Raw genomic sequence first — 21,397 nt, forward strand, 5'->3', positions numbered from 1 at the left:
CTGGTGGTTGAAGTCTGTTGGCCCTGAGACTTCAGCAGGAGGCAAGCTCTTTCTCAAGCCCTTGGAGATCCTTTTCAAGTTGATGAAAGTACACACAAAGTTCATGTTTCCTTCCTTTGGCAGTCAGGCAACCACTGCAGGCCAATCCCCCAAGCAGCACTTCAGCTTCGGGATAGTCTCTCCTCAGTCTCTCTGGTTCCTCTCTTCAGCAAATGTTTCTTCTTGTTCCCAAAAGTGATCTAAACTTCTGGGGTCTTGGTCCCCTCTTTTATACACAGTTTCTCTTTGTTCTATGAAGGCTCTCACCCATCTGCATGCAGATCTCTCTATTCAGCCCTGTGCTGACTCACCCTGTCTCCTGGAATCCCCCAGCTACTGTCACTCAAACTCCAGACTAGGAATACACAACCTAGCAGAGGCAGGACTTTGGCTAGTTACTCAAGAAAGTACCAACTTTCTAAAAGCTGTATTTTCAAACACAGAATGTTAAAACCAACTTCACTAAATGATGTATTTTATCATTTTGAGTTCAGGCATACTAAACTCGAATTTCTACCTAGTTCCCTGAGTCAGTCAGGATTATAAGATCTAATAATCAAATTGCCCATTCTGGCCTATGGGGAACAGGTAGCCTTGCAATAGTGAAAAACGAAAATGGCTGTAATTCACTATTAGGACATGCCACATACACAAGGGCATGTCCTACCTTATACTTACAATGCACCCTGCCCTTGGGCCCACCATAGGGGTGTCTGATATGAAGCAACGGGAAGGTTTACAGACTGGCAAGTGGGTGCACTTGCCCAGTCAACATCGCAGTACCAGACTGCACACAGGCTCTGCAATGGCAGACCTGAGACACACTTTTACAGGCTGCTTCTGTGGTTGACACAACCAGTGATGGAAGACCACCAACAGCATTTGATTTACACGCCCTGGGCACACTCAGTGCACTGTACTAGGGCCTGACAAGTAAACCAAACCAGCCAATCATGGAGCACTGATCAGCAGTGGTAAAGTGCCCAGAGTCATAAAACAGCGAACAACAGGTAGGAAAAAAATACAGGCGGAAGGCAAAAAGGGCCAAGTCCAACAGTAGGAATGAGTGAGAGTGAGTTAGACTGAGTGAGAATAAATGAGTGCTAGTCAGAATGAATAATAGAGTGTAGTTGAGTGAATGTAAGTAAATATAAGTGAAGCGTGTTAGTCTGCCATTGGGCCTTATATACTGAAGGTAATTTGTGGATTATAGAGGGAGCCATAGAAAACCTCTACCACTGGCATACTGGAGGCAATTGTTAGCACGGCAGAAATCTATGAAAAAATACTTTAAGTGGCATGCTGAAGGAATTTCTTGGCATAATGGGAACCCATTGAAAAATATTGGCACACTTAAAAAAATTGCTGGCATAGGGGGCACCCATGACAAAATGCTGGTACCAGCTCATTGGAGAGCGACTTCTTGGCAAAGGGGAGGAAAATCAATGCATAAGGGTTGACTGGGGCGGGGCAACCAAGACAAGATTCTAGCGCTATTCTAGATGTAATTTTACCGAAGTGTAACCTAAGGTATGTGATGGCATTAATTGCAAAATTCTAACATTGGGATATTGTAGGTAACATGTGGCATAAAGGGGAACACATTGCATACGAGGGGCACCCCTGATAAAATGCCGGCCCTGGCACAATGGAGGTGATTTTGACCTAAGGGGCATCCATAGCACATTCCGAAAACAATGGGATTAACTCCTTGGGAGGGTCAGGTTTCATTGGCTTGTCACACCTTGAAAGTACTTGAATATAAGAGTGCTGCCTTTTTAATAAGCTTATGAGAAAATTGTGCTTTCTAATTCACTATTAGGCTTCATTTAAAAAAAATATTTGCTCAGCCCCTCCCCCAAGCATACGAGAAGAGGTCTGGCTCACGACCATTCAGGGTAAGTATTACATCCCACAACTTTCAAAGATCAGGTCTACACCCTAATATAGGTGGTTTCTAAAATGGGCATTTTGGCTGTGTTACTAATACTAACCATGCAGTTAATACAGAACTTCAGTGATGTCAATTATTGGAACGTCTTCAGAGTTAAGGTCCTTTGACACAACTTCCAGGGGACATTTAGGATCAAAGGTCATATGATATCACTTCCTGGGATGTCATTAAGGTCAAATAATGTGTGTTGTCACTTCCACTACCACTGACATTTTGGTAAATCAACGTCCTTGGTCACATGACACTGCATAAATGAGTTCATATGACACAATCTGCAATATTCTGAATGAAGTCAAATGACCCTGCATTGTCTGTTATATTCTTATCTGTGTCACATGACTAAGCACATGGCGAACCTCTCATAATAATACAAATCATGAATGATTCCCATCCGTAGAGGAGACATTTTACAAGACCTACAGGTGATATCACACACACTGAGAGCATAGGCAGAGTGGCAAATGGAAATTGGTTTCTACCCCTAAACCCTCCCTATATTACATTCTGAATACAGGTATTTGGACCTCTGCAGTGAAATGAGCCTTCCTAACAGAGTCTCATCCACTATAATCTTTGTTATAATTGAGCTACTAGCTGTAATCTATAGCGCCTGGACACCTACAGAGAGAGTGCATGTTACATGCTTGCTGCATGTGGGGGGTTAGGATGAGCCTGGAGTGTGTCTACTGCAATTTAATCTATGGGACAGGACTCCTTTTTGGATCCTGTGTGTGAATAGTACATATGATGGAGGATGGAGGAAGCCTGCCAGATAGGGAGGTAGATTGTGGAAACCTTTCAGAGGTCTTTGGAGCGGACCTGACGTCTGTGAAAGGAAAGGAATGAGGGGGACAAAGGATGCTCTTTAGGACATTCGCTGCACGCTTCCTGAATCCTTCATCCCCAGAGGAGTTAATACAGTTCTGTGCAGCAGATGAGATGGTAGGCCTCTCTTCTGAGTCTTTGCCTCAGATTCCTATGTCACAGCGCACTCAGCTCTACTCTCTGTTCAAGCCAAGATTGAGTGACTAAGACCTTAACCTGACCAGTCTGTGCTAGTAAATAAAACGTTAGAACTGCCTGAAACCAGCTCCAGAGAAGGAGATCTCAAACTTTCATCTGCATCTAAAAAAACTAGGACAAATATTAGTGAGAAACCCAGGTCACTGTGCCAGGAGTCTCTTTGACCAGTGTCAAGACCCACAAAGAACTGATGGAGATAAATATTTCAGTTCCAGAGCCAGGACCCCTGATTGCCGCTTCCTTACAGGTGAGGACAACCTGGAAAGGACCCCTGCATGGAGAGCTGAGGGCTGCCTATAGAATAGAGGAGATGTCTGCTGCAGAGAGGCGGTTGGCGAATTACAACCCCCAAGTGAGAAGCCTGCCTTGTGAAGTCATCAGCCCATGTGACTGGTGAGTAAGGAGCCGTGCAAGGAATTGGGTCCTAACCCTGCTGAAGGAGCTGGATCTACCTTGGTGGACGAGGCCAACTCTCTGAGCAGAAGATATACTGGAAGTGTGCCCAGGAGGAGGTATGAGCAGAGGAGGTACTGGAAGTGTGCCCAGGAGGAGGTATGAGCAGAAGAGGTATTTAGAAGAATGCTGTGAAGGAGGAAGTAAGAACAGAAGGGATACCAGAGTGTTCTTCAGAAGAAGGAGGTAGGAGGTACTGGCAGAAGGGGTTCCCTATCAGTGGCCTACAGGAGTAGGTACAAGCAAAATGGGTCCTAGAAGAGTACCTAGCAGGAGGAGGTACAGGCAGACGGGGTACCATAAGAGTGCACGTAAGTGGATTCCATCTAAGAGATGATGTCACAGCTGCCCAGGAAGAACAATTAAATGTGACCCCCCTCTTGTGCAGTTATGGACCTTTAAAGGGTCTGCTTGTGTGAAGCTCCCACCAATTACTTGATTGATTAATCCCAAAATGGGGTGAGCTGTTGGAGTGAAGAGGATGAGATAGGAGACCCTCTAAGAAGAACCAGGCAAGAGTAAAGGATTTGGAATATTGGACTTTTTACGACAAGTTGTCTATGACTCACATGCGGGTGGCTAAAGTTCATGTCAGTATAAGGACTCAAATGTACTGTTTAGAGGGAGATGCCAGGTTCACTGCTGGCAAATGGAACATGTCCTAATAATAAATAGAGATTTACCAGAGAGTATGTAAACTATTAAAGAAATAATTGGGAAGGATTTTGGGTTCAATGGTTCCAACCGCGAAACCTGTGTTGTCTGTAGTGGCTACATTGATTCGCAGCAAATGACTACACATGGATGACCACTCTCAGAAGACCAGCATTTGTGATATAATACTCTGCGACATCAGAGCTTTTAGGAAGAATTGGACATAGGACTACTATAGTAATTCATGACCATCAATGACGTAAATGGTGTTTTTGATTCAATATGATTCAGAATGTGTTAAAAATATATATCTTTCTAATGAACATAGAATTTATTATATATTAAAAAAACGTATTGCCTGTTATTCACTCGTTTCTCTGAAATTCTACTATCTTTGAAGGTACTGCTGTATTGTCTATTGCTGGGGTCTCCAACCTTTTCTGTAATAAGAGCCACTAATGATAAAACAAAAGCATTCAAGATACTATTATTTGTGTTCCAATAGTGACCACAACGGACAAGATTACAGTACTGGTCATACCAACAATTTGAAATACCTCCGCAAGAGTAATACATACAAGCCGTAGGTGCAATGCCCCCGGCCCATGGTAATATTACGTCTCTCCAAAGCTGCATGAGTAATACATGGCAGCCATAGCAGCAATGCCCCTGGACCATGGAAATATTATTAATAATACGTCCCTCCTCAGCTGCATGAGTAATACATGACGTCATAGGTGCAATTCCCCTGGACTATGGTAATAATATTAATAATATGTCTCTCCGAAGATGCATGAGTAATACATGACGTCATAGGTGCAATGCCCCCGGCCCATAGTAATAATATTGATAATACGTCTCTCCAAAGTAATACATGATAGCTATAGCAGCAATGCCCCTGGGCCATGGTAATATTACGTCTCTCCAAAGCTGCATGAGTAATACATGACGCCATAGGTGCAATGCCCCCCGCCCATGGTAATTATATCACTAATACGTCTCTCCAAAGCTGTATGACTATTACATGCCAGCTATAGGTACACTGCCACCGGCCCATGGTAATAATATTAATAATACGTCTCTCCTAAGCTGCATGAGTAAGACATCACACCAAAGGTGCAATGTCCCTGGACCATGGTAATAATATTAATAATACGTCTCTCCAAAGCTGCATAAGTAATACATGCCAGCCATAGGTGCAATGCCCCCAGCCCATAGTAATAATATTAATAATACGTCTCTCCAAAGCTGCATGAGTAATACATGCCAGCCATAGGTGCAATGCCCCCAGCCCATAGTAATAATATTAATATTACGTCTCTCCAAAGCTGCATAAGTAATACATGCCAGCCATAGGTGCAATGTCCCCGGCCCATGGTAATAATATTAATATTACGTCTCTCCAAAGCTGCATGACTATTACATGCCAGCCACAGGTGCAATTCCGCACCTGTGGCTGCCTCTTGTGCATGGTAATAATATTATTAATATGTCTCTCCGAAGCTGCATGATTTATCACTCAAATAACAGCTTCAAATATACTTTCGAAATCCATTTTTCCTCAAAAAGACAGTTAATGAGTTCTGAAACTAAATACATATTCATTTCAAATACACGCTTCAGAATTTTAGTACACACACATTCATTCAGCCAAGCAAAAACATCTAATTTAGTAGGCTGGCCACACACATGAGCTACTTGTAGGTAGCTGGAGAGCTACCAGTATCTCACAAGCTACAAGTTGGATAACCCTGGTCTATTGAAATTATAAGTCAATAGGGTTACCAACTTAGTGGGTGGTAGCAAGCAGAGGACCACTATTATCAGATAACCCAAACACATGGGATTGTTTGAGGTTCATCAACAGGTCATGGGTCATCTTCCTGTACTTACAATAGAGGTTACATCAGAGGGTCACGGGAGATCATTCAAGAATGAGTCACGAGGTCACACCAACGGGTCAGGGTCCATCATCCTAGCAGGAGGCAAGAGTGGTCCTCTCTTGTAAGAAGGATGATCCTCCCTTGGATTGTGGGTCTTACTGGTCCCATTTTTGATCAACACTGACACAAAACTATTCTCCAAACCTTTAGCTACATTTGTGGTGGTGGTGGTGGGCTCCATTCCCAAATTGGTCACCCGGGAAACATAGGTTTACTATCTATCATTTTCCTAGAAGCAAAAATGGCATTTGAACATGTGCTTAGATTAACTGGTGAATGACATGTTTGTAAGAACAGTGACAAGTCATGTCCGCTACAAAGTACTTCAACACAGACTATTTCACAACTGGCAGTGGAACCAGAGAGGGATGCTCCCTGTCACCCTTAGAGGGATGCTATCTGCCACCATCGGAGGGAGGGATGCTCTCTGTCACCCTTGGAGGGATGCTCTCTGTCACCCTTGGAGGGATGCTCTCCTACGCCCTCGGAGGGATGCTCTCCTACGCCCTCGGAGGGATGCTATCTGATGCCCTTGGAGGGATGCTCTCTGCAGCCATCGGAGGGATGCTCTCGGTCACCCTTGGGGGGATGCTCTGTACCACTCTTGGAGGGATACTTCCTGTCACCCGTGGAGGGATGCTCTCTTTCACCCTCAAAGGGATGCTCTCTGACGCCCTCGAAGGGATGCTATCTGCCACCATCGGAGGGAGGGATGCTCTCTGCCACCATCGGAGGGATGCTCTCAGTCACCCTTGGAGGGATGCTCTCTGACGCCCTCGGAGGGATGCTCTCTGATGCCCTTGGAGGGATGCCCTCTGACGCCCTCGGAGGGATGCTCTCTGTCGCCCTCGGAGGGATGCTCTCTGTCCCCCTCGGAGAGATGCTCTTTGTCACCCTCGGATAGGTGCTCTGTGTCACTCTTGGAGGGATACTTCCTGTCACCCTCGGAGGGATGCTCTCTTTCACCCTCAAAGGAATGCTCTCTGTCTTTCTCGGAGGGATGCTCCCTGCCACCTTTGGTGGAATGCTCCCTGTCACCCTCAGAAGGATGCTCTCTGTCACCCTTTGAGGGATGCTCTCTGACGCCCTCGGAGGGATGCTCTCTGATGCCCTTGGAGGGATGCTCTCTGACGCCCTCAGAGGGATGCTCCCTGTCGCCCTCGGAGGGATGCTCTCTGTCCCCCTCAGAGAGATGCTCTTTATCACCCTCGGATAGGTGCTCTGTGTCACTCTTGGATGGATACTCCCTGTCACCCTCGGAGGGATGCTCTCTTTCACCCTCGGAGGGATGCTCTTTGTTGCCCTCGGAGTGATGGCTCTCTGTCGCCCTCGAAGGGATGCTCTCTGTCGCCCTCAGAGGGATGCTCTTTGTCACCCTCGGATAGGTGCTCTGTGTCAATCTTGGAGGGATACTTCCCGTCACCCTCAGAGGGATGCTCTCTGTCGCCCTCCAAGGGATGCTCCCTGTCACTTTCATCTAATGCCCTTTACATGGAGCTATTTCTCAAGAAGCTTCTTGGCTCTAAACTAAAACTATTTGAGCAGATCATCACTGTTAAAGTGACAGCGTATGACCACAATAAGGAGCTTTATACCTCCAATCCCACCCTAAGCCATATTGGGGAGGAATTTGGTTGCCGCTTAGGGTGTCAAGATAATACAGTCATAAATCAAATTTCTTTTGCTGCCGAGCAGCAATTTGTGGTAATTCACTTTGCATGCTCTGTAATATAATCAAGGGTTACCCATACTATAAAAATGCCTTCTATTCTTCAAACGAAAGAGTGTACTGTGACAATCTCTATCTTTATCTGAGGCAACATATACCCAGTGAGCATGCCAATATCTATTCCAAATGTCCAGTTATATAGCTGTTCACCCTAACAAGAGATTGTTGCATGCGGAAGAAAGTGGCCAATTGTATCAGGGGAAAAGTCATCAATTTAGAACAGAAATGGTTTAAAACTTCTTAGAAAAAAAGGACATTAGTTTCTTTTCCAATTCTCTGAAATGCTTGCTCACATTATGCTTCCCATTTTTATCCAGCTTTTTTCACATTTTGCTCCTTGGTCTCCATATGTTAATTACTGTCACTGGAATTGCTTGGTGTGGTACATTAACTTGTATATAACACTAAGAGGTCACTGTACATCTCACTGCTTGTACATAGAATCGAGCTTTTAGCATTAAGTAGGACAATGTAAAATATCCATGTCTGTATAATGTGTGCAGCTCTCAGAGTGCGTGGGGTCACTGTGCATCCACCTGCAAAGAGCCGATATGTGTTCCACTCATACATTTATTAAAGCAAACAAAATATGAATATTTCACTTCCTTCTTATGTTGTATTTACCAAACAGTATCTCACCTTCAGGAGTTCCCACGCAGGCTCCTTGCACTTTTTTTCTATCTCCGTTATCAGGGCATTGAGAGAGGTGATTTGATTGGACAGTTTGGCGATATTTGCATTTTCTACCAGGGTAATTTTCTTCTCCATTTCCTCCAGTCTCCTGTGCAGTGTTTGCTCATTTCCTTTCAGGAGCTGCAGCAGTTTTTCAAACTGAGAATCAATTTTATTCTTCTCAGTTCTTAACTTCTCCTGTTGGAAGCAAAGAAAAGCTGGTTAGTTATAAAAAAAAGGCTTCCTACAAGCCGTCCTGATAGTGGGAGTCCAGGGGAAGGGTGGATGGCCTGTCTATTGTAATTGTCATCACCTTGCACAATGGCTGCGTCTGAGAGACATCCAAAAAATGACATTTGAAAGAGAATCTAACTAAAGCAGTTTCAAAGCTTTAGAGAGTGGATCTGGCTCCCTTGTCTGCAAAATGAGTACAATAACGTTGGATCCAATTCACCCCACTTTCTTCTTGACCAAGGACGGGAGGTACCTGGATTGCTGTGTGTCCAAAACTAATGTCTGCATAACATCAGTCTCCCAGAGGTGAGGGAACATCACCTGAAGTCTGCACTGCTTGCTGCAAGAGCCAAGGGTCTGCCTAGCACTGAGAAGCCCCCTGATAAGAGAAGGAAGGACAGCGTCACGAGATAAAAGAGTATGGCCTGTTCAAGAGACAAGCCCACAATATTCTCCATTTAAGAAACACCCAGAGAAAGCTGACTGCCAGTGGGAGGGAGGACAGGAGCGATCTGAGTAGTGTGGGGTCTCTCTGAGCAGTTCCCATAGTGAGCTGTGCCAAACCATTCAAGGAGGAATCAACCTTGTGTCAACGGAGCCTGATGTCAGAACTGCCCTTAGAAGATCCACCATCAATGATCACTGATCAGGGCTGGGAAGCCGCAACTGCTAAAGACAACCACTTGCTGAAGACTTGACCCTGCAGCACCAACTTTTATCATCTGTGCGCAACTGTCCTGGAAGACCGCACCTGACAAAGACAAGTGGCACCGTGGAGACCTGACGAACTGAAATCGAGCGCTAGCGGCCCTTGACTCAAACGTGGCTGCACTACAGCTACTCACAACTAAAGCCTCTGCCACAGGAACAGGTACTCCAAGCACGCCACCACCGAGTAGGTATAGAAGGGTAGAGAAACCTGCAGTCAGAGCAATATAGTTTTTACCCATGTGACTCTCTGAGGCAGAAGACACTGAACTGATCTACACAGCAGCCAGTGGGGTAACCCAGAGTTTGTGCTTGATTAATACCTATACCCATATGACATACCGGGAACCATAGGCATTAGAACTCTTACAAAGGGTAGAAGTCTGCTGTGCTATTCTGGGGGCCATACAGTGCACCCCTATATTTGTACCTTTATTGAACTGGCTAGTATTTATTTTGTCGTGACCTTAAAATATTTTTTTTCTTACTAGAAATAAGTATTGGTTAGACATAAATGATTGTGTCTGTTGGTGGACTGTTGGGTTCTGAATGCTTGCCCCGCCCTCTACCTCCGTCAGAAGCCTTCGACTTCTCGACCTCGCTATCCTGGGAGTCAAGTGCAGAAAGGGATGTCCTTTGCCTGTTTCGGAGCCATAGTAGTACAGACCTCAGGGCACTAGAGGCAAACGACCTCAACCAACATGATCATTAGCACCTCTGTGACCTGTGGCCCTCTTCCCCCGTTCATGGTCTGGCAGTGCTCAAACCCTGAGCCTGGTGCACAGAGCTGTGATCCTGTGTACTGTGTTTTACAGCAATGAACAGGCCCTCAGATGAGAATACAATCAGGCGGTGTGGCGACAAGTGAGGTAGCAACCTCTACAGAATGAAGAGTGTACTAAAAACAAAACACTTCATGAAAACTGTGGGAGAGTTTATCAGATATCATGATGTTTATGGCAATGGCACCCTTGATAACTTTATCACTACAGATGCCCGTCGAACACTTAAATATCAGAACCAAGGTCAGTGTCAGAGAGGTGATAAATGTGCACCACTGCTGAAGGGGCTTCCACGTTAGTGGCCTGCCATTTCTTCCATCCTGAGGCAGGGTTAAGTGCACTAGTTATCCTGGGACATTACAGTCAGCTGTGGCCCATCCCTATAAGAGAAGTCTAATGAAGGCATAAAATTTGCCACGTCAAACTATGGCCGATTAATTAGACTGTTGCAGAAAACCTTGTGGATTGAACAGAACAGAGAATGTCCGAAGTCAGCAGTGAAGCTGAACTATGCCCATGTCATTAGGAAGGCAAATGTCCTGAAAAAGGGAATGTACATGTCCCAAAACGTGCTAAGATTAGATGGCATTTGGTTTAATGTACTATTTGTGGATTAAATACCCATCGACACAATGTTGGAGTTCTCGTGCTCTCCTTATTACTTAGATGAACTCTGTTTGATGATCTGTGGTTCGAGGATGTATATACAATACTGTAGCATGATTACATAGCTAAAACCTTTGTTTAGGAAGGGGCTTACACCAGGCTTGCTCGCTGATGGATGGTTAGATAACTCCAGATCCATACATACACAACCCCACTGAGGTAAACATTCATATAGATGCACACATTAATGTGCACACTCACATACAAATCTTGTAAAGACTTGCAGATGGATACTTCAGTCCATGCATGCACAGACTCATAGAGACACGCCTCCTTACATATATATATGATTATCTTTTCTTAGTGATGGATATTACCAGCCTATACACCATCATTGAGCATGGACATGGACTATCTGCTGTTGAACATTATCTCAACAAACGTCCCATTCGGTTTGCGCAACATAATGCGATGTTAATAGAATTTGTGCAATTCTGTTTAGAGAACAACATCTTTTTGTTCGAAGATAGTCTATACCGACAAACCTCTGGGACAGCGATGGGCACATGCTTCGCTCCCAGCTACGCAAACTTGTTCGTTGGCTGGTGGGAGGAGCATGTGCCCAGGAGTTATGACGAAGAGGGTGAAAGTGGGAAAGTGGTACATTGGTACCGCTACATAGATTACTTGTTCATCGTGTGGCAGGGTACAGAGGAATCGGCCAGAAGATACATTGATATCCTCAATGACAACATCTATAATGTGCACCTGTCTGGTACTATTAGTGGGGTGGCAGCTCACTATCTGGACCTACGGGTTCACATTGAGGATGGCCGAGTCCAAACGTCTCTTTATCGCAAAGAGACAGCAGGAAATTCCATTCTGTTTGCTAGTAGTGCCCACCCACCTAAGCTCGTCAAGAGTATCCCGTACGGTGAACTCTTGAGGATAAAAAGAAACAGCACCCAAGATAAGGATTTCGAGGCGGCCGCCTCGGAATGCCTTTCTCGCTTCCGACTCAGGGGTTATGATGAGCCACTTTTGTCCCATACACTGAAAAAAGTGAGAACGATTCCGAGAGCTGATCTATTAGCTGAGAAAGTGAGGACGCCAGATAAGAACACTGGGAATGTCTTTAGAATGATCACTCCTTACTCTGCAGGTGCCGAGAGACTGAGGAGCCTGATGCGCAAAAATTGGCACATCTTGCTCACAGATGAGGTACTTAGAGAAGATCTGCCTCCGCATCCTATAGTGACCTTTAGCAAGGCTAGGTCTCTGGGAGATGTGTTAGTACACAGTCATCTAGAACCCCTACCCACTCAAAGTAATACTAACACCTTGAAAACAATGAGTGGTTTTTTCCCATGTGGGAAATGTAAAGCTTGTAGTAATAGTCGTAGGGTTCTACAATATGACATTCCTGATGCTGGTAGGACTAAGAAAATCAATAAATTCATTACCTGCAGCACCACCTATGCTGTGTACTGTCTGATATGCCCATGCGGCCTCAGATATATTGGTAGTACAATCAACCAACTCAAACTGAGAGTGCTCGAACACCAGAGGGCTATTGAAAAGGTGGACCCCGCGTACCCAGTAGCGAGGCATTTCGCCGAACATCATAAAAAGGATAGAACTAAATTACGCTACTTTGGCTTGGACCATGTCCCATTCAATCCACGGGGTGGAGACAGACTAAGAAGGCTTAGACGCCTTGAGTCTAGATACATAATCGATCTGTCCACCAAGTTCCCCAAGGGTATGAATAGTGGTGAGGATATAGTGGTCCATCTGGGGAAATGAAGGGCCGAACAGGAGTACATAGTTATTAGCACCTGATATTCCATCTTGTTTCTATATCATCTGTACACTATAATACTATGCATGATTATTTGAAAAGTAAGGTCAACTTATGAAAATGTATATATGTATATAGTGTATATAGTGTGTATAGACTACATGGTCAAATTATACACTAACGATGATCACCAGCTTCTACAAGTTAATGTATATATATATATATATTTTTCCATACCATCAGTAAATTGTGTATATATACCTTATGTCTCGCATCGGAATCTCACTCCTCTTACATTGTCCTAGTATCTGTATGTTTGTGTATATATTCTGACCCTTATCACTCTCTGCATTAATCAGGTTTTTGATTGGATGGATTTCATGAATATGACCATTCTCTTCTGTACAGTTGTGATCATTTGTATATAGTTTGCAGTGAACGTACCCCGCTGGACGGACGTCTGGCTGTTTGTTTTGCTGTGTTGCAGGATCTATTACCTTTTCCTTTTACTATTTACTCACGGTGGAATTATAGCACTTAATAATATTCGTCTTGATTGCTGATATGAAGTAGGCTATTTCCTCTTTGCACATATCTATGTATAATTTCCAGCACTTTATTGTATGTGGTCATGAATTTTGTTTATTTTCTTCATTCAAGGGACCCCTGCCGATCCACGGCTGTATCTTTTGTACAATCATTGGAATGCATTATTGAATTTTGCCCTCTGCCTATTTGATTTAACCAATTCATGGTTTATATCTGTATGGTTCTGATTCTCATAAAACCATTCTAAGATGGCGCTCATGGTACTGCTGGGGGTTGAGTCCCTTGTTGATGTTCATGAATCATCACATGATTTTATTTAAAGTGTGTTTTGGATTATGGGTTGTGACACCGACGAAGGCTTTTTGCCGAAACGTTTGTCTGTTTGTGCTAAATAAACTGCACGCTGTTTAGTAACTCCCCGGAGTGCTGCTCTCTTCTTTCCAAACACGGAGAAGTTTCTTGAGCGTAATATATATATATATATATATATATATATATATATATATATATATGACTGAACAGTTCCCCACCAAAAGAAGAACTCAGAGGCCAAGGGGAGTTCTGGTAAAACAGCTCGTTTATTGGCCGGTTTACATAGGCGGCGTGCCGATTCACAGAGGCGGCGAATGCATTTCGGCCTGGCTGGCCTTCCTCAGCGCCCAATCACTGTGGCTTGTCTTACCACAAATATCAATCCCACCTGTGTAAAGTACATCCCAGCGCCTGGGTCTCCTCCCCTTAATGAAGTCGTCACATCCAAACCACAAGTCCCAGGAAGCACTGTGGCGGCTCCCCCCGGGTGGATGGCATAGGGGAGTGAGTAGACAGTAGGTCAGCGCTGGATACAGGTAGGTGGTGGCAGGCGCGCAGCCAAAAACCCGGACAAACCACGGCCGTTTTCCTTCATCCCCTCATAACTGCTACAGCCCGCAATATCACACAGGAAGTCCAAAGTGGTAACACTTAATACATTTAATTTGAAAAGGAACAAAGTAAGGGGTTTCATTTTGCCATAGAAATGTTATATATATATATATATATATATATATATATATATATATATATATATATATATATATATATATATATATATATATATATATATATATATATATATATATATATATATATATATTACCTACTGGCGGTCGCCAGTAGGTATATATAGTTAGGATTTTTTTCCTATGGGATTTTTGAAAATTCTATGTTGAATAACTTTGGCGTTTGAGGACGGAATTGGCTGAAATATTCTGGAAAATGGAACATTTTGTTTCTGAGCAGCCCCTGAAAATTTGGGGGGGTTTCGTCAAGCGGGGGCCGAGAAAAAAGGGGGGTCCCAAAACGTGTTTTTAACATTGAGTTTTCCATAGGGCGGTTGGACTCACTTTTAGCTCGATCGGCTGAATGGATTTCCACGAAACTTGGCAAAATTGTAGGGACTGGTAGCCCGATGTGCCTTTGCTATGTCTCAAGATATATGCTCCAGTGGTTTTTACGAAAATTAACTTTGAAAAATATATATTGGGCTACATTGGGCTATATATATGTTGGAGCCCAAATGTAGCTCAATGTAGCCCAATGAAGCCCAATGAAGCCCAATGTAGCCCAAAGATGGCCGCCAGAGACAAAAAAAAACAAATGTAGCCCAAATATCAGCCAGATGTAGCCCAACTATAGCCCAGTGACAGAATGTCCCAGAGTGTTTTAAAGAACAACTAGAACGCTAACAGTCTTACTTATGACAAAAGTATGGCACACCTGAAGTCATCTTGATTGGAATAAAGTGGTAACACTTAATACATTTAATTTGAAAAGGAACAAAGTAAGGGGTTTCATTTTGCCATAGAAATGTTATATATATATATATATATAAATATATAATATATATATATATATATTCACTGAAAAAACCATAGGTTATAGACCATATATAGTTAGGAATTAGCATTTACAAAACCTTGAAAATTCACTGAAAAAACCATAGGTTATAAACCATATATAGTTAGGAATTAGCATTTAAAAAACCTTACTTTACTCACACAAAACCATTGAAATTCCATATATAGTTAGTTGTACTAACTATATATCGCGCACCCGCAATCCACTGCTGATCATGTCACATATTACATCATTCATGACATGGTCAGTGACATCACTGATGACATCACTGATGACATCTCAAATGACATCACTGATGACATCACTGATGACATCTCAAATGACATCACTGATGACATCACTGATGACAACATCCAGTGACTGTATGTTTCTGTAAAGTTAAAATATGTCTTACATATTGAAGAATGAGTGGATGTAGAAGTGTCTGAACAAAGGATTTAGTAGGTGCATGACTGACTGTATGAGTGAGTGATTAAATGTGTCTCACTGAGTGCATGGGTTAGTGACTAAACTGTCTTAATTTGTGCATCATTATGTCTGTTGTTCTGTAAACTGCTGCATGTGTTGATCAGTAGCTATATGATTAACTATATGGGTTATTGATTGGTTGCCCAAGTATTTGTATGGGAGACTGAGAGTGTGTATGGGTGGCTGGGAGGTGTATGACTCTCTGCATAGATGTATGGGTTCAAAAGTGCATGTGGAAACAGCTGTATGGGTGGTTGACTGTGTGCATGACTGTATTGGTGAGTGAATAGATATCTCAGTGCTACATGTCAAAGTAAGTACATATGTAAAATACAGTACATGTGAGAGTTGACATATATAAATAACTGTGCATAAGAGCCAGTGAATGTGTGAGTGGCTGTATGGATCATTGTGAACTTGTATCCAGGATTGTATAAGTGAGTAAATATGTTTTAGTATATGTTTGAATAAGTAAGGTGTGTTTAACTGTATAGTTAAGGAAATGGAGGTGTGATTAATTGTTTGCATGACTGACTAGGTGTGTGTGTAACTTCATGGATGAGTGACAATCTGTGAGTCTGTGTTTACACTGAGTGTATCTAAGGTTATATTAGAGTCTGAAGAGGTTCATCGTATTATCACATGAATGATGTCATCAGTGATGTGATCAGTAATGTCAAATGAGATGTCATCAGTGATGTCATCAGTGATGTCATTTGAGATGTCATCAGTGATGTCATCAGTGATGTCATCAGTGATGTCACTGACCATGTCATGAATGATGTAATATGTGACATGATCAGCAGTGGATTGCGGGTGCGCGATATATAGTTAGTACAACTAACTATATATGGAATTTCAATGGTTTTGTGTGAGTAAAGTAAGGTTTTTTAAATGCTAATTCCTAACTATATATGGTTTATAACCTATGGTTTTTTCAGTGAATATATATATATGTCAGGTCTAAACAGAAACCCAGAGTGACAAGAGCGGGGTGTCTAAATGGAAAAAAACGGATGGTGTGTTGTTTGTTGAGTGTGATTCTAGAGCTCACGGGCAATTTGCTAAAACATATATATATATTATATATTTGTTGTAAATAAATGGAGAGGTGAACCCAATCTTACCTCGTGTGCCGCCTCTTAATCTACTTCGCAAGTTGGGGATTAATCGTGGAAATCTATGTGCGTGTGTGGCAGCACGTAAAAGGAAGGCACCTCCCACAAGTGTTCCAGGAGTCGCTATGGATTTGCGAAGACTCCCGGACCGCCTCACACGCCAGTAGCATCAGAAGAAACGCTGCCAAATGGTGGGTCATACCTGATGATGAGGAGCCGCTACTTCACCGGCCCCTCCGTATCTGAAGCGACTGAATGTACGGGGTTGGGAGAGAGTGAAGATCGACAATGCACCTCAGCCCAGAAATGTGGAGCAGTCCCTGCCTGGAAGCATCGCTGGTCGGACACAATGAGAGGTACAACGAGCCGACCAAACGGAGCCACAGCCAGCATAAGAAAAACATTGCATGCTGGGGGATGTAGTCCGAACTTATGGACACTTAGTGACTCCGTGCCTTGTATTCCGGGCGTCCAAGCCTACTTCAGGTACAAAAGACAAGTGAGGAACTGCTTACACCAGTGGCAACTTTTTTACTAAAGAAGCATTTGAAAAAGGATAACTCCGAAACGCGTCATGCTTGTTGTAAATAAATGGAGAGGTGAACCCAATCTTACCTCGTGTGCCGCCTCTTAATCTACTTCGCAAGTTGGGGATTAATCGTGGAAATCTATGTGCGTGTGTGGCAGCACGTAAAAGGAAGGCACCTCCCACAAGTGTTCCAGGAGTCGCTATGGATTTGCGAAGACTCCCGGACCGCCTCACACGCCAGTAGCATCAGAAGAAACGCTGCCAAATGGTGGGTCATACCTGATGATGAGGAGCCGCTACTTCACCGGCCCCTCCGTATCTGAAGCGACTGAATGTACGGGGTTGGGAGAGAGTGAAGATCGACAATGCACCTCAGCCCAGAAATGTGGAGCAGTCCCTGCCTGGAAGCATCGCTGGTCGGACACAATGAGAGGTACAACGAGCCGACCAAACGGAGCCACAGCCAGCATAAGAAAAACATTGCATGCTGGGGGATGTAGTCCGAACTTATGGACACTTAGTGACTCCGTGCCTTGTATTCCGGGCGTCCAAGCCTACTTCAGGTACAAAAGACAAGTGAGGAACTGCTTACACCAGTGGCAACTTTTTTACTAAAGAAGCATTTGAAAAAGGATAACTCCGAAACGCGTCATGCTTGTTGTAAATAAATGGAGAGGTGAACCCAATCTTACCTCGTGTGCCGCCTCTTAATCTACTTCGCAAGTTGGGGATTAATCGTGGAAATATATATATATATATATATATATTTTTTTTTTTAAACTTTGTTTATTGGTAGTTTTGTAACAAAAGAGAACAACACAAAACATACATTACGACATTACAGAGGCTGGGGTACAAGGTTCATGGGGTAGCATCTAATAGAAATAGCAGGTATAGCATAGCAAAATACAATGGTTCGTTCAGAGCATCAACAGTGCAGCAGGAAGTAGGGTCCATACAATGATCAGGGGTAGTGCAGTGGCTTCAATACATAGGAGGTAAATGAGAGAGTAAAGGACATTTCACAAAGGGGCCGGCTTATACATGTAACATGAATGAGTGAAATAACAATAAGCAATAACAAAGCGGTAGGGCAATATAGGGATACAGACATTCGTAATGCAGTTCAATAGCAATAATAGCGTAGGCAGCACAGGATTGTTAGATGACTTAAGTATATTATTATATCACTTACCAACAAAGATCATAGCGCTAGTGCTTGAATGCGACCAGGAGTTCTGCAAGCTGCTACTTTCGTTTTTAATAATTTTAAAGACCTATTGACTAAGAATATGTGTTTTTAAAATTAGATTGCTGCTACTTCGTTTTAACAATTTAAAAACCTATCGATTGAAGAATATGTGTTTTTAAATTACATTGCTGTGCCTCTTACCTGTTTTCTGGTCGCTACTCCCCGGTCCACCACAGCTTGTGCTGATTGTGTGGAGGGAGGCTTAAGCGACACCACTTCCTGGTTGTCCCATTCTGGGCAGCCATCTTGGGGAGGTTGACGGGCTAGTCTCCACCCTCGCCTAATCTATATGACCTCTTCCTATCCCGCGCAGCGGTGACGCGCAGCGGTAGCGCCGTATACGCGCCGAAGAGGCGCCAAAGAGAAGCCAGTCTGCGCCAGTCCGCGTCCAGACGCTTCTCGCTGGTCCTGGTCTGGGGTGGTGACCGGCATCATGGTCGGTAATCAAGTTTTCTACAACTCTTTGTGGTTACACTCCTTACGCCCCCCTGTCAGTCCTTCCTGCTGCCATTCCGTCTCTCCAGCTAACACCGACCATCGCTGCAAGCACTGTACATGGAGCACCTCCCGCCCATGTAGCGGCTCCCTCCCTTTGGGAGAGTTGAGGAGATTGTATCTCCTTAATTGCCGGTCGCTACCTAAGCACTCCACAGAGTTGCATCTGTTGATTGATGAGCTTAATCCTGACGCCCTATTTTTAACGGAAACTTGGCTTCAGATTGACAACGACCCGTCCTTAATATGGGCCACTCCTTCAGGCTACACCCTTAAGCACATCGACCGCCAATCGGGGAGAGGCGGGGGCTTAGCTATTATATATAGGGACACCTTTAAGTGTCGGGTCACTTCTAATTCCTTGCTGACCTGTGAGAGCTTACACTTTGCACTTGATCTCTCCCCTACCACCACTTTTTCTGGTATTCTACTCTATCGACCACCAGGCTCCCTCAACAATTTTATCACTCAAATTACTGATCTCACCGCTAACGCAGCCGTGACCTCATCTAACCTCACTCTGCTTGGGGATTTTAATATCCATTCAGATGACCCCCAGGATACGGCAGCTAATAACTTGCGGGCCAACATGCAAGCATTAGACCTCTGCCAGAGAGGCTATCAGGCGACCCATAAGAAGGGACATCTCCTCGATCACATATACAGTAATGTCAACCTTAATGTAGAGTCCCCTGTTCCTCTGCCTTGGACCGATCATTTTTTGATACCGTTCACCTGGCTTTCTAACTCTTGTTCCCCTCCTGAAGCCTCTACAAAGTACATGGGCAGGAAATGGTCCTCACTTCCCCTCACCGATTGGACAACGGCCCTTACTCAAGACCCCCCGAGAAAGGCCTTGAACCCTGCCTCTGCTTCTAGCAACTTTGATCACTGGATCTCCAGCACTTTAGACCAAGTTCTTCCCAAACGCCCCGTAATCTCATCAGAAGACCTAAAGTTGCACCCTGGTACACTCCTGCTCTGAGGTTATTAAAGCTTGACTGCCGCAAACTAGAGAGAGCGTGGAGGAAGGACCATTCTCAGTCTAGGAAAGACGAATACAGGTCTGCAATGAGGCTCTATAAATCAGAGATTAAAATGGCGCAAACCTCCTTCTATGAAGGTAAAATTAGTGCTGCAGCAAACGCGCCTAGAGAAATCTTTAGGATAGCTAAGTCCCTCATTTCAGCTCCGGCTGAGCGTCCTTCTGTTGAAGGGGCACAAGACCGCTGTAATGAGCTAGCTGCCTTTTTTTCCAAGAAAATCTCGACCATATATTCTTCTTTTAGTAATCCTACGGTCATCACCCCCTCCGTCCCTCCTAGGCCAGCTGACTCCTCGGCTCCCTGCAAACTGGACACAATTCCGCTTCTTGATGCCGCCAGCCTGGATAGATTAATCTCCAAAGTTTCTTCTGGCTCTCCCAATGACCCGGCACCCCCCCGGATCCTTGTCAAGGCACTGGACGTTATTCGTCCTGTGATCCTGGAAGCTTTAAACACCTCCATTGTGTCCAGGTCGGTCCCACTCGCTTGGAAGTGTGCCATGGTGAGGGCGCTTCTCAAGAAACCCTCCCTGGACCAGAACAACCTGTCCAACTACCGCCCCATTTCGTTGCTTCCCTGGTTGAGTAAACTGCTGGAGAGGCACACCAACAATATCTTAACAGACTATCTGGAGTCCAACTGTCTGTTGTGTGCCTCCCAGACAGGTTTTCGCCCTCAACATGGCACAGAAACTGCCATGTTGGCGGTCACAGAGGAAGCAAGAACGACTTTGGATCGGGGAGGAAAGGTGGCCATTATCCTGTTAGACCTTAGTGCCGCGTTTGACACGGTGAACCATGCCACGCTAGTATACCGACTGGCGGGCATGGGCGTGTCGGGCGCGGCTCTGGACTGGCTCACCTCCTTTTTGAGTGAGCGCTTTTTCCGGGTCTTTGAGGGTGAGACAGTCTCTCCTAAACATCCTCTCAGGTGTGGGGTCCCTCAGGGCTCCTCCCTGAGCCCGACCCTCTTTAACGCCTACATGGAACCTCTGGACAGGATAGTCCATCCCTTTGGTGTGCGTATAGTCACCTACGCGGATGATACGCAGCTGGTGGTCTCGTTAGACCACGCAGATGGATCATCCAACACCTTAGGCCCCTGTCTAGAGGCTGTTGCCAGTTGGATGCAAGCCTCCTGTCTCAAGCTTAACGGGGAGAAGACAGACATCATTCTCCTTGGAAATCCCTCCCCGTCTGCTCTTGCACCCGTCTGGCCACCATGTCTTGGCGCTCCTCCTGCGCCCAAGTCCCAGATAAAGAGCCTCGGGATCTGGCTTGACACTGCCCTTGATTTCTCTGTCCAGGCTACTAAGACTGCTGCCACTTGCTTCGGACTAATGAGGATGCTCCGGCGGGTGCTCCCTATGCTCCCTTTCCAGGCGAGGAGGATCATGGTCCAGGCCCTCATTCTCTCCCACCTGGATTACGGGAACGCTCTCTA

At 44.6% G+C, this 21,397-nt stretch overlaps 1 pseudogene across 1 annotated transcript in view; it reads right to left on the reverse strand.

The window, feature by feature from the left end:
• The window catches only part of LOC144754207 (E3 ubiquitin-protein ligase TRIM39-like), a 214,047-nt pseudogene that overhangs the window by 122,461 nt on the left and 70,189 nt on the right, over positions 1–21,397 (reverse strand). The window contains exon 3 of the transcript XR_013594682.1: positions 8,435–8,665. The product of XR_013594682.1 is annotated as an E3 ubiquitin-protein ligase TRIM39-like (transcript). The remainder of the gene's footprint in view (positions 1–8,434; positions 8,666–21,397) is intronic.

The sequence above is a fragment of the Lissotriton helveticus genome, chromosome 5_1 (genome assembly GCF_964261635.1).
Source record: "Lissotriton helveticus chromosome 5_1, aLisHel1.1, whole genome shotgun sequence".
NCBI lineage: Eukaryota > Metazoa > Chordata > Amphibia > Caudata > Salamandridae > Lissotriton > Lissotriton helveticus.